General features: G+C 33.8%; 1 protein-coding gene across 4 annotated transcripts in view; it reads left to right on the top strand.

The window, feature by feature from the left end:
* The window catches only part of LOC5572844, a 375,823-nt gene that overhangs the window by 249,519 nt on the left and 107,743 nt on the right, over window positions 1-18,561 (top strand). The window lies entirely within an intron of this gene.

Raw genomic sequence — 18,561 nt, 5'->3', positions numbered from 1 at the left:
TTGTTCATATCGGTCTATTCTTGCGAACGCACTAACAATTTATGTCGAAAAAGAGTCGAAAAGGTCGGGCAGGCCTGCTCAATCTGTAGAGCGCTATGCTAATTTTGGATGCAAAAGTTTTACTGGGAATTTTCAATAAATTTCCTCTTAATATTCGAAGGCAAAAGGCATTACAAAAACAATTTTGTTTCCAATTCATGATATGCCGGGGATTTAAAGCAAAATTGAAATATATATATTTTTTTTTTCAAGAAAACTGGTTAAAGAAATTCAATGAAAATTTCTAATGGAACTATCTAAGTATTTGATTTGACAGAATCAATGTTTTTTGCAGGAATTGCGAGAAACAAAATAAACTACCACTTTTGAGGTAAATCCGGGAACATTCTCCATAATCAATTTACTAATAAAGTAGACATAGAAGGAATGCTTGTCCACCAGGATGATTTTGCTTTGAAACAAGTCTCTCAATTTTATTTGATAAATTTTCATGAGATTTTCAAACGTTTTGAAGCCACCCTTCAATATTCTTTGAGAAATTTTATTATGCTTAAATTTTATAAAAAATATCAAAACGTATTTTGGAAAATTTTTGCTTCAAATCTGTTGGAAAACTTCAAAAAGTTTTCTTGGACAAGTATAGTTTAAGCAATACATATATTCATACAAAAATACTTAAAAATAAATCAAAATCAAGAAGAGAATTGATTGCTGAAATAAAACGCTGTGGTTGATTTTGTTACATTATTTCACACCAGCCGGAAGGGTAAGTTGTACAACATAGAATAAACTACTGAAGAGATTTGTATCAATAACAAGAGTCATGTACATTGATTCGGAAGATTTTACTTCATGTTTAGTTGCTTTTTTTTAATTTTAAATTTTTATTATCATGAAAAATTCTGGGGGGGGGGGCCTGGATGATTCTGGAGGGGGCCAGGCCCCCTTGCCCCCCCTGTTCCTACGCCAATGTGGATGAAGTTTGCCGCGTTCCCTCCACGCTGGTGTCGCCGTGGAGGAACGCGGTCATCAGCGCATGAGTCCATTGGAGAAAGTGGTGTTCCATATGACAAACTGGGGAAAAAATAACACAAGACAATGATTTATTTGCACTGACACGTACAGGCTGCCTCCCGATTGGTTTTTATCACTGTTTTTGCAACTGAAGCGACCGGGTAAATTCAGTTCATTTGGGACCATCCTCCGACAGTCGTGTGACAAGCAATTGAATGAAGTTGACAGGTGCTTTTGTGATAGTTGGCGTTATTTGACTGCCGAAGGAAAACTGAAATTTATTTGAACTGAAAGCGCATCATAAGCAGGGATGCCATATTTGAAGACAACTGTGTATCTTCGATTGGAAAACAATTGAGTTAAGGGGAAAATATTTCATTTCAAAGTTTGTGAAGACGTTTGGAAGATAATTTGGAATTATTTGAATTTCTCCAATTCTTAAATACAAACAAAATTAATTGACTATAACAAGTTCTCTTCTAGAGATTACCTCAGGAGGCCACCGGATGTTGACAGGTTTTCGTACCATTCCCTTTGCGGATTCCAAGAGTCCAGAAATAACTCAATATATTTTTCAGGTATTCTGCCATGGAATTTTAGAGAAATTCTTCTTGTAACGCTTTCTGAGCTTCTTCAGAGATTCATTGAAGAAATCATCCAGGCATCTCAAGAATGATTATCCTGAACTTTCCGAAATCTGAATGATTGATTGATTGACTCTTTACTATGGGGAAACTCAGCCCGAGGCTGATCCATCCCCGCATTTCTTTCCGAAATCTCTTGATTATTATCAGGAATTCAGTCAACGATTCTCACATAGATTCTAATGTGATTTACTCTAATTTCAACATAGGTTGCTATTGAAATTCTAAAATATATTTCTTCACGAGTTTTCTCCAAATTTTAAGAAACGTTTCTAGGGTATCTTCTTAAGATTCCTCTAGGTTCCTATGATGTTTATCAAGGATTCCTCATGAGACTACTTAAGAAATCATAAAAAAACATAAACAAGATTTTTTGAAAATATTTAACAAAAGCATGGTGAATATTTCCTATTAAATTCCTTCAGTGGTTTTTGATGAGTTTTTACAGATTTTTAGATTGAAAATTCAGCTTCCCAAGTAACATTTTTAGTTTTTTCACTTACTACAAGCTGTTGCTACCACCATATCGTTAAAACTCATTTAAGAACTTATTAATTTTAACAGCTCTAATAAACCTTTGATTGAACTTCGTTAAACCCGAATAGGCCCACACTACAGGAGGTTGTTAAGACTATATCTTAAAACCGTTTCTAAACTTCTTAGTTTTGTATCGTATTGACACATCTGCCCTTGTAGTATAAAACATACATAAGAGCTACATCTCTTGCGATATCCTGAAACACGGAATAAAACCATTGCTAAGAACTTATGATCAAACAAATATCGGACAATACTTTTTTTTATAAATCATAACCTTTTTTATTATATTGCAACCATCAAAATGTCTGCTGACTAATAATAATGAATTAAAATTATCATTTTTTGCTTTGCAATAAATTTCCTTACAATCACGTGAAATGCATGCCAAAGAAAATTAACTGGTAAAATAATATAAAAATTTTCGATTTACAACTACGCGCCACAATGTTGACATCATAATTGCTCATCTAATATTCCACTTCATTCCATTTTCTGAATGATAATGAACCCGAAACGGCGACAATAAAAATGGATTCCGTCTATTTAAATCTTACTGGTCTCATTTGCGACGGTTTAAGATCAATTAGTTTTAATTCCGTTCAATATAACCATCAACGAGTACTTTTGATCTTAAAAACCTTACGCAAAGTCCTTCACTGGCTAAAATATTCTTAAATCAGATTATTTGTTCTGCAATAAGATTTATTGTTTTTTTTTGGGAGCATTGGCTTAATCTTAATAAACTAAGGAAAGCCAGTGCTGTCAAAAAGGTAAACAGATAATCTACGAGAAGGATATTTGTAATATATATACCGTAAGGACGCCATTCACCGCTCATTGAATTATTTTAAAAAATCTGAACAAATTTTCGCAATAAAAGTTGTCAGCATGTATTAGTATATCAAAATGGATTGTATCTGAATGAAAATCATCAGATTTCATATTACATATTATTTACAAAACATGATTTTAGGCTGTTTAGGGTGGTAAATATGAGTTGAACAATGATTTTAATATGGCAGATTGAAAAATGCTTCTTAGCTGTCACGGTTTAATATGTTGTCGTACTATAGTACAAAGATAACAACTAGCTAATGACAGTAAATTAATTCCAACTAGTGCTGTATATAGGACCTCTTACCAGGGATTGAATCCTGAGAAAATTGAGAGAATCTCTCACGTATCGCTGTCTGTAACTATCATAACATGCTGCACGTTATGAGAGACTGTTTATCGTATACTGCTACAACTTTGATCAGATTGAGGGGATAGTAGTGCATGATAAAACCCCTCTAAACATGCTCCAAACCTGGGGGACACTATTGCTATTGGCAATTCGTGGATTGTTTATCGTGCCAGTAAAGAAAAACACCTATCCCCAACGGTAAACAAGCGAGAAAAATGGATTTTATTATCGCTCTCTCTTTGGGGCTCTCGCTCGCTGCTTCCATTTATCAGACTTGTTACACCTTGTGATACAATGACGATCGTGGACCGCAACAGATGGGATGTTTTTCTTTGCTTGCTTTGATCGTGCTTCATACTCAAATGAGAGCGAATCCTGCAATGCCTGCCTCTTACATACGATGAGCGGTGAATGGCGCTCCAAACATGTATAATTTTTTTTTAGGCACTCCGTGCTCGTGGCCACTACTGTGCCGGACTCAGTTGATCTGTAGCTTCTTTCTCGATACAGATCTATTTTCAAGTTTATCTATATTTACATCTAGTTTCACTCTCTCCTACTCTTTAATTCTCACACCGAGCAGGTAGGAGAGAGCTCTGCTATTAGTGAGGCTAACTGCCTGCGAAGAGGGTCAGTTTGTCTCAGTCACTAACTGATACTGACGGAGGATGGATGTGCTCCCCAAAGCACGTGAGGCGTCTTCTGGTGGCTGGATGGGTTTTGTGTGGAGGGGCTGGGAATCGAGCCCATGACCTTCCGCTTATGTAGCGAAAGCGTAACCTCAAGGCTACAGACCCCCCTTACATGTATTATTGACACACATGTTATTCGGTACCATTATACATTTTTCACATTTCAACATTTTTCCTACAAAAACTAATGTTTAATCTTGCGACTAGCACAAGAAGTTGTAAAAAATATCGAACATCTGATTTTTGACAGAATTTAACATGTTGAAATTAAATTCTGTTAAATGAGCGGTGAATGGTGTCCTTACGGTATATATTTTTGTGTCCTGATTCATAATTATCTACTTTATTATCATTATCGACATAATGAAATTGGTAATCACAAGTAGACCGCATTCCAATAACATTAGGCTTACCAGATGGTATCCCTTGGGAGGACATGTCCTCCTTTTTGATCATATGTCCTCCCGTCCTCCCTTGGACTGAAAATGTCCTCCCTTTTCAACGTGAGCACTATTTGATCAAATATTTCAGCATTTATATTTTGAATAAATTCTGTTCAAGATTCAATCTGTAAGAATTAGTGTAAAACGAAAGATCACCACGATTGAAACGCTTGTGTTGCCAAATTATTTCTTGATTCTTTGTTCATAAAAAAATATCAACATGTTTCCAGATTTTTATTTATTTATAATTTATGTTAGATAACAATACTTTTGAATAGTATCCTAAATATTTTAGATGTGTATGTATATTTTACTCCGAACTTTAGCACGTCTAACATCATTCTAACATCCTTAACCTCGGCCTAACCGCGGGTTTTACGGTTCCTCAAAACTGACATAGATTACTAAGAAGCAATTATGAGTTTGTATAAAAAATTAATTATATTCTGTACCGTTTTACCATGTGGCTCTTGAGACTGTTGAATAAATTTCTAAGGAAAAAAATATTACCCTGAATGTTATAATCTCAATAGAACTATTACCCTAAATTTTTGTGCCAAATTCTGCGTAATGAATTATTTGTGGATAAGATGAAATCTGGTATATTGAGTTTGGTTTGATAAAAATCAGATTCAATACGGGTTGGTGTCATTTTGGAATGGTAGAGAAGAATCAATGTCATCTGAGTCAGCTTACTTAACAGATGATCGACCATTTTTTATGCAAACAGTTTTGAAGGTTTATGAAACATACTCTATAGTTCCAAGGACGTGGCCAAAGCATCTCACGATCTTGAAAGAAAATAATAAATGTCCTCCTTTACCAAAGCCAGTCACAGGAAATGTCCTCCTTTCCAAAATTTCCATCTGGTAAGCCTAAATAACATGCATCGAAAAGTTGAGTTTTAAGAAGTCTTTAACATGACTTAGTGGAGTCCTACGGGTTTTATCGTTGGCTTGTGTAAGACAAACTGGATGGAGTTTTAAGTAAAGGTTTTAATAGACACTACACAGCTCCTTCAAAATGCAATTTGTTATCAACAACTCTGACCAATAAATAAGTTTTAACATAAACACTTGTAGGTATCTACAAAGCATTCTAAAGTTGTTTTTACTGAAAAGACCCTTTGGCTCTTTTCAATGCTTCATTAAATCTGTTAAGATTGAATGCATCTATAATAAAACCTCAATAAATAACATCTAAGACTAGAAAGCATTGTAATTGTTACTTGGGTTATCACGGTCTTGCGATTATTCAAAAAAAAGGCTATGTCCCTTGAATCATTCTATAAATAACGCTGCGGAACACTTTTTTTTTGTCTCAATCACCAAAATACCGCTATTCAATCAGTTTAGCGTTGTCATAGCACGTCTAGTTTGTGAGAAAATGCCTGCAGATTTTGATGATTTCAGTCAACTTACATGCATGGTTACCACTGGTAACTTACCAGCTTGGACGACATTTGCTTAGTTTGCTACACAATTCATACTACATAAACGATACTTATTAAAAAAATATAGTATTTTCGATGCCTTGAAGTTATTTTTTTTTTGTGATTTAGAAAAGTATTGTATTTTGTCGTATGGGAGAAACAAAAAAAAATGTTTAAAAAAGTTTTATTTTGCATACTTGGTGGATTGGAATACTAAAAAATTTGATAAATTGTAGCTTAAATTTCGTGTAAACATCAATGAAACCAGTGTTTTATACAACTTTGGTGACCTGTGGCAAAAAATTGTGACGTGTTGTTTGCCATTTCTAAGAATGGCGTCAGACTCTGCCTAATTAATTGGAGACACATAATTTGATCCTTGAGCCACGGGATTTTGTTCAAACATCGTTTTAATATACCACTGGGAATGCCTTCATTAATTCTACTGGAATTCTTCCAGAACATGCATTGGAAACTTCTCCAGGAATGTATTCAGATTCCTAATTTCTTGAATATTCCTGGAGTTTTCTGAACTCCATGAAGCCTTCTATAAGGATTTTTTGAGCATTTTCCCTAAACTTTAGAATAAATGGTGATCTCACCTAGGGCAGAAAAATACTATAATGGAGCTTAAAATATAGGAAGTCTAGCTTCTATTACCTTTGGAAATAAACCATTCATTCGTCGAGAGATGCCAAACAAATTTCTTTGAAAGTTTCCAGTTGCTTAACAAATCTTCCTGGATTTTTACGGAAGTCATACTGAATTTTTTTCAATAGTTCGACAGGAAATCCTATCGAGTACATAGCTTTAAGCGTTGCTCTGGGGTTTCTTCTAAAATTCTAAAAAAAAAAATTCTAAAAGCTTGCATTAAGTGTTCTTTTCAAGGATGCTTCCATGAGTTCACTCAAAGGTTTTTGTAGATATTACCCTAGTAGTTTCTGTGATTTTTATTGAAATTTACGTGATAAACATTGATGAGAAATCTCGAATACTTTTTCAAATCGACGCAAGTAACTTTTACACGGTTTTGAGAAAGTCAATTGAAAACAAAAATATTTCGTCTAGAAATGTTTTTTTTTTCACTTTTTCTCCGTGTCGTCTAAATTTAGCATGACCTGGCGTTTGAAAATCAGAGATTTTTTTATTACGATTCCACGAAAAGAATTAAGAGAAAATGATCCGCCGTTTTATTCAACTATTTACGAAGTTTTTGTACCAGTGTACTAAAGTAGTGTTTTGTTTTGATTCGTGCTTACGTCACTTTGTCTTTCCATTAAACGGAGCGGTGTTAGTAGTGGTTAAGTTTCGAATGTTTAAAATCCAACTTCAGTCGTTTTGCACATCCAAAAATTAAACGCTTTAAAAATAAAACCAAATAGGTTCACAGTAGAATGTGTAGAATTTCGCCTGCGGAATACGATGGATCGAATATGTAATTTCGTTCACTTTTCGGAGATAAAGTTGTTTGAATACATTTTTGAGAAAAAAAAAGCATTAGTATTGCGCTGTTTTAATCGAAAGAGAGCTAGAGAGGAGAGAACCTCTCATTGTTAGTTCCTTTCGTAAAGGCTAAATCTATGTCTATGAATGTCTATGAATAAAAAGTGCTAGTTATTCTGTTTCATTTTCTTTTGAAAATTTCAATAGAAGAACCAGTTCTTTTCTCAATCCTTCTGACAGGATTGTAGGAGAAATCTTTAACCTTGAGAACGTATGGTAAGAAAGAACAAATCCTGGAGTAATTACTCGAAAATTATTTGAGTAAGTTTCATTTGTAGAATTTTTTGACGTATCCTTGAAAAAAATCTGGGATAGTTTCTGTACAAAGTCTCGAAAAATGCATCGTGAAGTTATAATGACAAATTCCAATATCTTTTATTTTTTTTCCTCAAAATCAATTCAATGAGCACTTCCACAGTTATCAACTGAGAGATTTCTATGTCCAAGTTCTCATTTTTGCATTCGTATATCGTGTGGCAGGTACGATTATACTTTTGCCCAGAAGGGTACGGATTATTTTTCAAAAGTTCTAAAAACTAGAAATTCGTGTGCTCTTCTGAATCGAGTCGAAATAGTTCGAGCCGAAAATATTACTAAATGTTAATATTTTTGGCTTGAACTAGGTGACGCAAGCAACTTGAAGTTGAATTTTCAAGTTATAATAAATGACCTTCAGTGAAGTATACATAACTTTGTTATTATTCAATCAATTTTGAAACTTTTCGCATCATTCCCTCCAGAATTAAAATGAAATTAATTATTTAAAAAAATGATTTAAATGTGAATACTTTGTAGAACATAAAATTTTCCTAAAATCAAAACAAGTTTTAAAATTAAAAAGAAAAAATTAAAATAAATTATAATATTCTTTAATATAAACATCATTTTTTGGGGTGGTTTTTGTTAAATAACTAAGTCAAAGCCATTTTTAAGAAAAAAATGTTGTATACACAGTTTGAAAACAGCTAAATTTGCTTCAAAAACATGTAAAAGTATTAGGTATCGGATGATTATTTATGAAGTTATGGACAAACAAAGATGATTTCTTTAGTAAAATGAGGAAAAATTTGGAGAAAACTATGTGTAACTAAAACTAGTTTCGATTTCAGCCAAATTGATGTCGTACAAAGTATTCATAAATTCAATCTTGAAGAAAATGATGCTTAAAGTTTCCAAATTGATTAGTTATGATGACTTCATTGAAGGGCATTTTTTATAACTTGGAAATTCACCTTCAAGATGCTTGCGCCACCTTTAAATCTTAATATTTTTTAGCTCAAACCTTGAGGTTTCTCTTTTAATGTTATTTAAATTCATAATATCACACGAATTGAAACTTTTGAAGAATAAACCGCAGCGTAATGCCCAGGGAAGTCAACCGGGAATTGAACTCAGACACCTTCAGTATGGCTTTGCTTTGTAGCCACGGACTCTAACCATTCGGCCAAAGAAGGCCCCAATCGTTATAGTCTAGATGTATTGTAGGTTAGTTGATTTTTTTTATGATTTTAGGAATTTTGTGAACCACATTCTTAAAAGGGTTTCCATCTTGGCTTTACCCCAAACCGAAAAGATTAATAAATAAAAAGTAATAAAACAATAAGAAATTTTAAGGAGAATTGCAGCTCAATTGTTATAATATTATAACAATGGTTTTCTACTCCGGGACTTCTTAAAGAATTTTAATGCTGAGGTATGCTGACGATAATATTTAAGGAATTACTGAGAGAATGCTTATTTACAGTAAAGAATGAGTAAATATTGAAAAAAAAATCGGAAGGAATGGAAGTATTCCTTGCAGTGTTGCAAGTGGTATCTCTGGACGAATTTTTGGAGAGATTCCTCTCATTTGAAAGCTTCAGATAAATTCCTTCTGAAAAGCATTCTTGGCAGACAGAATCGTAGATGGTTAACCTGGGGTTGTCTGTAAAGAAATGTTGTTAAGAATTATTGGAGTTATTTAAAAAAAATCAAAACGATAAGAATTTTCAAAACTTTATAAAAATAGACAGCGACACGTTAATGCTTCCAGTGGACGATTAGCCCTTTGAAAGAAGCACCACACTAGACTACGGACTACCATGCAACGCCCAGTGACACAACCGAAATACGTTCCTGACGAAAAGTTTTCCGGATTGAAGCGGGAATCGAACCCACAGACAGAATACAAAGGAATTTCTTGAAGGATCTCTAGAAAAAATATTGAGGGTGTCATTGGTAAAACTCTTAGATAAACATTTGGAAAAAAAAATATTTGGAGAAACCTTTAGATTAGTTTATTAACGTATCTCTACAATAATTCTTGTAAAAAACATGAAATTGTTTCATGGGTTTCTGAACAAATGACGTTTAAAATGAAACCTTTAAAAAATTGTAAAGAAATTCTTAGAAGAATCTGAAGAGTAAGGCCTAGAGCCTGAAGTTTTTAGGAATCTCACGATGTTTTTTTAGAAATCTAAATCTTCTTTTGTTAGCCATGATTTTTTGCTGGAAGGAATTGAGGAATTTCTTGGGAAATTTCTGCAGGTTTCCTTTGAGAATTTTCAGAGAGATTAGACCATGAAAAAAACAATATTTTTTTGTTTAAAATTTGTGATTTTCTTTTTAAAGTCGTTCACAAAACGTTTACTTTGTTTGCTAGTACATGGAGTTTTCTAGCCAAGTTAGAGGAATCCCTGGAGTGAATGGTAGTACTTCTGGAGGAATTTCTGGAAACATAAAAACAAATCCTTCAGAATCGCTAAGAGATTTCCGACTGAGTTTCATGGATAACATTCTTGAGAAAATAGTCGAGTCTTAGACGAATTTAAAGATAATTTCCGGGAGGAATTTTCGGAAAAATGTCTAAAGATATTCTTGTGGGAATATTTTGCAAAAACAACTTGTTGACTGGCTCGGAATGATTTCCAAAAGGTATCAATGAAAAGTTTTGCAAAATCTCCTGTAAACAATCGTAGAGATCAATGTTAAAACGAAGAAAAATCAGAATTACAATCTCTAGAGTATATCAATTAATGTTGTAATATCAGCGGAATATTTGTTGGATGCATATTAAGATGAATGATTCAAGATTTTTGATGTAACAATCTGTTGACGAAATCAAAAGCAGGACAATTTTAAACTATATTGAAATTTCGTTGAAAATAAACCATGATTTGGGGAAGCATGGTTGGAAAACTGAAATAAATGGAAATAAAGAATTCTTTGAAAAATATGCTCTGAGGTGATTCTAGGCATTTCTGAGAAAATTCTTGAAGCCAAACTTGTGATGATGAAATATCTCGAAAACGTCGCGATAATACCATGACCCCACAGTTATGGATCAAATAGTGTGGAGTCCAACCTATAAAATTCAATAAAACGACATGGAAAACGTAAAATTGTAATTTAAAAAGCACGAATCGAATCGTTTCGAATTGGAACTTCGGTTAGTAAACTGTTTTGAGTGTAATATTTACATAGGATTGCATAAAAATTAAAAATTGTGTCGGTTCCTGAAAACCATATTATGGATCAATTTTCATATTATGGATCAAATTGTGACATATTACGGATCAGCGCGCAAAATCAAGAGATTTTCAACTCAATGCATCTGTATTGCATGGTATGGCGAAAATTAACAATGTGTCATATATTACTGCAAAAAATAGCAGTATTAGAGCTGAAAACAAGGGTAAAATGCCCTTTTTATTATGATATTGCATTGTAGTAACTGAGACATGAACTGTTTCCGCTCCACACCAAGTTTTCCACCCATTTTTGTCTGCTAAAATATGAAATTTACAAACCTTGATGTTTTATTAGTTTTATCCTTAGTGCTGTTGTCTGAAAATATCGAATGCAATGCATAAAATAGCAGAAATCTGCATTCTTTGGAAGTGATCCATAACCGTGGTAAACAATCATTTCCTGGTCCATATTATGGATCACTAGTTAGAAGTGGTAATATTCGGTATTTTGAATAAAAATTCAAGTAAAATGTTTTCCAAAGATGAATTCATACTAAATCGAAGCGAACGAGCATAAAACATGCTATAACATTTGAATTTTACCACCTGTGGGAGCTTATGAATGCCTACGGCACTTCTTACAGAAAACGACCATATAATGATAGCTGTGTGGTACCAACTAAACATTTGTCAAAAACACCGTTATTTAGCGGTTGAATGTTGTGCTTAACATTAGAAATGGTAGAAACAAATAGTATAACGTGGGAAAAATATGTTTTACGTCAACGTTTATGTTTTGAGCGAGTTATCCGATGTTGAACGCCAAAGTGATCCGTCACTGTGGGTGATCCGTAACTGTGTGGGCATGGTATTTACAGCAATTGGTTGTTGAAGCCATAGAGGATACTAGCGTTTTTTATTGATAATTCTCTAGAAAATCTTCAATGTAAAAACCTGTAAGGTAAATACAAGGAAACAATCACAGTAACCTCTTCAAAACTCGATATTGAAGTGATCATAGAATTAAGGATATATCGAGATATATAACACAGAATAAGTGATCCTGCGGTTTAAAGGACCATAGAGATAATTATGAAAACCAACTTTTACTAGGGTTTAAAAAAACTCTATATAAAGATAAGAATTCCAGAAATTTTTACTAATCTAAAATAGGCATATAGTTTTTGCTAAATACACCGTTTTTATCTTCTTTTTGAGGTCATCAAATTCCTACAGGAATATTTGGCTCTAATACTGTCAAAATTGATACGATCTTTGACAGAATTAACTAAAGACTCAAAAAGCGGACTTAATTTAGATCTCTGCGTAAAGTTGCCCTCATATTCAAAACAAATTGAAGTGCATTTTTAAAACATCGAAAAAAAGGACATCTGACATCTCTGATGAGCAGTGTCCTATCTTCGATGCATTTTTCGCTTCAGCTATTTGAAGTTCTGCGAAAGCTATAAAATTCATTCGAATGGTCACCAATAAATCACTCAATTCAAATATTGAATGCATTCCCATGATTACATCCGCATCGCCCGGTTTCCCAAAGCTCCCCGCCGAGTTTTCGTTCATGTTTATGTTCGATCTCCTTTATGCAAGCCGTTCCGAATGGTGGTTTGACCTCACCGCTGCGAGGTGCGCTCGATTGCCTTGGCCGCGGAAAGGCACTTCCTGAAGTTCACGACCTACCATTTCGTGTCTCCGCCTCGAGCCATCCAAGCAACCCCGGCAGAGGTCAGCGGGCAAAACAAAAGCAAATCGAAACTTTTCGGAGCTTACTTTGGTCGGTTGGATTGGCAATTGGCATCCGCATCGCTGCAGCAGTGCGCCTTTCAAGCTCTTGCCTGCCCACTGATGCACAGCCAGCGTGGTAAATGTGCAGCTCGCAGTCAGTGCAGTCACCACGCTCGGTAGGCGTTTCTGCGTTGAACCGCACGTTTTTCGAATTCCGCATCCATCGCCAATCACAGGGCTGGTAGCGAGGCTCTTTTGAGTGACTCGGTACCTATTTTTGACCTGGTCACTAAAAAGTCACTGAAACCAATTTTTCGGAGAAATGGTCACTAAAGTCACTATAATAATGAATCTTCGAGCTGTTTAGTGGAATACCTATACATAAATGAAAACCAAACTTAGTACTGTACCATTTAAATCCATTAGAGTATATTTTGACAGATACGAGCATTGAGACCTCAACTGTAATGCCGTCTTCAGTGTCGTGTACTAGATTCGAGTCTAGTACATGACACTGAAGATGGCCTTACAGTTGACGTCGAAATACGCTTATCTGTCGAAGAATACAAACTCTAGCGGAATTCACATTCGGTTCTCACTAAAGCCATTCATATTTTATATTTTAATGTCTGACCGCTACCAGCCCTGCACTAATCGTTTGCGACGTTCGCTCTGAATCGATTCGAAACTGAAAGTTGTTTTGTTTACACAAAATTGGCCATATAAGCATTTTGGACTCTTTTGATTCAGCAGGCGCAATGATACAGGTTTCCATATACAATACATACGTAGCAGTCATAAAAAAACTGAACCGAAACAGTCATCGAACAAGTTCAGCTGGGTCGGTTGAAATGAATGGAATCTTTGAGGCATTGCGGCTTGGCGCGATTTGCTCTTGAAGACACTGACACTGTGGGACAGGACCGGAGATGGATACACGCCTCAAGTTACAGATGAATGGGTTCGATAAAAACAGAACGGCAAGGTCGCGAAATGTATAACGAGGGCACAACTGATTCAATTTAGAGCCGGTAATTAACGGAAGATGTGAAGGGTACTCAAATTAATAGGGTAATTTGAAGGAAAGTGGTCGATTGAAATGATTTATATTAATGAATAAGGTCGACAGAATTCAATTTCAGCACATCAATCGATTGAAATGCAGTGTCACAACTGTAAAATGTTCTTCTAGAAGTCCAGAGAGTTGATAGAGAATTATTCAAAAACACGTTGTGGACATATGGATTGTCCACAACGTGTTTTTGAATAATTCTCTATCAACTCTCTGGACTCACTTTCAACTCATACTTGAAGCTATTGAGACCCACTCTTGATTTAATTTGAACCTCGACTAGACTACCCAAGTAACCAAATAGCACTTTAATTCGCCCTGCGTACTAATATAATGCTATAATACACCTGACATGGCCTATATTAGCCGTACAACAGCCTTATAATACCAAAAAGGTGAATTAGTGGCTTAGAGGTTACGTGGGTAGACTATTCATTTCCTCTCTGCTTTGCCTAGATTAATTCTCATTTCATTCTCCACTCTCATTCAATTCGCTTTCGACTCATTCGTTACTTAACTGTTCTGTGTCATTTCTACTCAGTCTTTGAGTAGCTCCGTAATGCCTGATGGCGCATGAGCCTATTAAATAAATGCATAAGTGAACAGATATCTTTGAAAATAAGCTTGCTTTACTTTTGCCCTAGTCTCAACTTCCTTGTAGTGCAAGCTTTGGTTACGATTCGCTTGTGACTCAAATGTAAGATTCGTTCTCATTTGATTTCGAAGCAAGATCAATGCAAGCGAAAAAAAAACATCCCATCTGGATTGGTCCATTATCGGCAATGTTTCGCAAGTTGTAAAAAAACTTGTTAAATGACAACAGTGAACGAAGGGCCCAGAGAGAGGGAGAGCGATGATAAAACTCATTTTTCTCGCATATTTACCATTGTGGGTAGGTGTTCATTTTAAAGACGTGATGAACAATCTCATAGCGATACTGTTCCCCAGGTTTGGAACTTGTTAAGATAGGTTTCATCATGCACTTAGATCGGGGAGGATCTAATCAGAGCTGTAGCAGAGGATGATAAGCAGACTTTCAGGATGTGCTGCAGATCACGATGGTAACAGAGAGCTTATTATAAGATAATCTTAATTTTCTCAAAATTCAATTCCTGCGCTTGATTCAATCTCGCCTCCATTTCTAATAACACTCACGTTCAACCCTCTCTTTGATCGACTATTTCTTAACGAAAAAGTAAATGTACAAACAACGTTGCAAATTGTCTAAATTTTTCTGAACCAGTTTTTTTAGTTGTTTTTTCAATAGTCAATTGATTATTTATCAAAAGTTTCACTATTGAAACAATCAGTTTACTTTCAGATAAATCAGATGAGTATTGGATTATATTCTAGAAACTATTGCACAGTATTCAACTGGTTCGGTTTGTACTAATTTCGTCGAGAATCAAAGGAGCTCTGGAGTGTGCTGGGTAATTGGGCCGAAATATGTCCATATCAGTCACAGAACTCGACCATCTTTGATTTGCAGAAAATTTTGCACATGTTTCCGGTTTGATAGAATCATTGTTTTCCACAGATAAATCGATTATTTTGACTAAAGAAAATGGGCTATTAGCTTTTGCATGCAATTTATTCAAAAAATCTAATTCCGATACTGTTCATTTTAGAGGAAAATTTTCTGTGGAGAAATTGAAGTGAACTGTTTGGAAAAAAAATAAACACTGAAAAAATATTATATTTCTTATCATGAATACTAAACTAAAATATGATATTACACAAAACTCAAATTTTAATATATTTTTTTTTATTTTCACAATAGAATCTGATAGCAAACAGATGTTTTATGATGGAGGATTTTTAATAAAACAAGTTATTCTAAGAACAAAATTTTTGTTTTTGTCAAATAAAATACGTTTTTATGATAAAAAAATATTCCAAGGAGGAAGCATTTTCCGATCACAGTCAACTCTCCCTCTTAGAACTCAATACCTCCCTAACTTGATGGTCCCATGACTATCGAGTTGTGAAGAATTGACTGTATTTTTGACTCTTTAATGAATGTTCGAATCCTCTGAGCAGAATCTCAAATAGAGAAACTTTAAAGTAGATGGAGTACCGTGTACCTTTTAATTCCGCTCCTAAATGTTTAGGAGCGGAATTAAAAGGTACACGGTACTTCATCTACTTTAAAGTTTCTGTATTTTTGAGTTTTATGCAAAAAAAATATTAGTTTAATAATTATTTTCTTAGTTATGCGTGATTCTCCATAAAAAATAATAGGTTTTCGAGTGTATAGACCATATTTCTCTATTCTGTCTTTTTTATGGAGAAAATAACTAATGGAAATGGCCTATTTTATTACAGGTCGGACTCGATTATCCGGAGTATCGATTTTTTTCACTCCGGATAATTGAACCCTCCTGATAATCGAATCACTTAGAGAAAAATAAAAATTCAAAAACTATTTTGAATTATACTTGAAATGGCTCAAAACTCTTATTGCATCATCAAAACGAACTTATTTTGTAAAAAATTGAAAATTCATCAAAAGTTGTTCTAAGAAAAAAAATATATTAAAATTAAGCCTCCATCATAGGGTGCGACTTATTTTTCCAAAATTCTCAAAACCGAAAATGTGTGTGTTCTTAAGAAATCAAATCACATTTATAGAGAAACTACAAAGTTTGAGCTACACATATTAACATTTAGATGAGGCGCAAGCGTCTAGAAAAAAACATAATTTCTGACGAAAAAACTTAAAAAATCGAAAGAAAATTGTTTCTCTCATTAAAAATCGTGTTTTTGGATAGTTTTTGCTGAATAACTAAGTCAAAACCATTTTGAAAACAACTAAATTTGCTTTGTAAAAAGATTTGGAATCTGCTGAGTATTTATGAAGTCAGGTCCAACAGAAATGATTTTTCTAGTAAAATGAGGAATATTTTGGAGAAAACTATCTCTAACTAAGACTAAGAATTTAGTTCTGAATATAATGGTGCTAAAAGTTTCAAAATTGGTTTAAAAATAACAAAGTTATTGATGCATTAGAGATTCCAACCACAATAATTGTGTTTTATGAGAGATAATTTGGTATATATGCTATTTTTAAGATTCTAAGAAATTGTTCAAGTTTCTGTCAACAGTCTTCAAGATCTAAAAAAGATTATCCAATATTCCGATTTGAAACGATATCGAGATGTTTCGGGACTTTCTGGAGATTATTTGAATTTTTGGAGAGATCGTTCACGATTTCACGTAGAATATTTTACTAAAGAGATTTTTTAGGATTCCAATTTTGTCTTGTAAGTACCGTCAAACGGGGCTACTTTTGATTCCGGGGGCTACTTTGGACATTCGTGTTTTTGATTTATTTGCAGCATAAATATTAATCTGAGCTATTTTGTGTCTTCAGCACTTTTATTGACCAAAACATGCTCTACAACCAGACATGAACATTTTTCGGAACAACATCAACAATAACAGGATAAACAGGAAAATATATTTAAAAATTCCGAACACATATTCACAAGGCACAAAACATTTGCTATGTAAACATTGTTCGAATTTTTCACATATCGTGGAAAGTTATTGGGACGTCACAAAACTATCGAATCGTCATGTTTCATAAAAATTGTGATAATTTTATTTAAAAATTGTTGTGTTACAAAAATAATTGATCAAAGGTCTTAATTTTACCACCTTCATTTTTTGTTGGTTTCTATATTTTACAACAACAAAAATACTAACCAAAGATTCAGGAAAGTTAATAGTCATCAAATATATATATTTTATTACGTATTGGTAGTAAACTCAAACCATATTCCTTGAAAAAATAATTCTCGGTCATTTTTAAATGAATCCGTAGTACAAAACAATTTCATTCTTCATCTGCTTTAAATAGACTACCATTAAGCCATATCAAAACTATTGAGAACCAAAATAATTACAAATGTAAAGTTTGAATTGCCTACGATCTTGCGAAACATTATTCTTGTACTGCATGAAGTACACTTTAAATAAAAATTACTTTTAGTTACAGGAATTGATGAGATCCTTCTACATATAATTAATATAACATTAAGAATTTTAACAGATGGGGATCATTATTAATCAGACCTTATTAATCATCACAGTACTTGGTAGTTGCATCATTCGATTGTGTCAACTTAAACAATCAAGCAGTCGTAGCTAACAGTTTTATTTAAAAGAAAGTAAAACTGAAATTTCATACTAGAAATTAAACACTACAAAACCTATTTTGCTGAAAAGTGTTCTATAGGTATGTGTATTTGTTCGCGCTTCACTATTTTCTTAATTATGTTTATCAACGAAAAACGTTCAACAACGTCAAAATAGACGTTGATCTACAGAATCAGTTCAAAATTTATGCGAAAATAATCATTTTATTTTCAAATCGTATTGCTTTCTAAATGTGTCCAAAGTAGCCCCATTTTTGTCTTGAAGGACACATATTTTTCGTTATTCAAGCAATTTTTTTATTTCTTGATGGATTTGCTTCATTTTTTGCACATTTGTTACGTACATATACAACTAAGATATGTGCAAGAATTATCGAAATCCATCCATAATTCTTAGAGCAACAAAGCCTCAAAGTTGAAGAATGTGGAAATAATGTCAAAAGAAGCCCCGTTTGACGGTACGTAAGAATATATTTTTCAATATTCCAACGAAAATTTTCAAACTTACAAAGTAATTTTTCGCTTTTACTATGAAGTTTCTAAAGATTATGAGGATTTAAAAACATTTTGTAGAGACCATATCTCGCGTTCAGTTTCATAAGGGCTTATCTGAAGAGATCGATTTATCTTCGTCGATTTTCTCTGTTGGCAAATTGCTTGGCCGGGCGACTTTTTTTAGCTAT

Source organism: Aedes aegypti, chromosome 3 (genome assembly GCF_002204515.2).
Source record: "Aedes aegypti strain LVP_AGWG chromosome 3, AaegL5.0 Primary Assembly, whole genome shotgun sequence".
Taxonomy (NCBI): Eukaryota; Metazoa; Arthropoda; class Insecta; order Diptera; family Culicidae; genus Aedes; species Aedes aegypti.
This window is presented reverse-complemented; position numbering and strand designations above follow the sequence as displayed.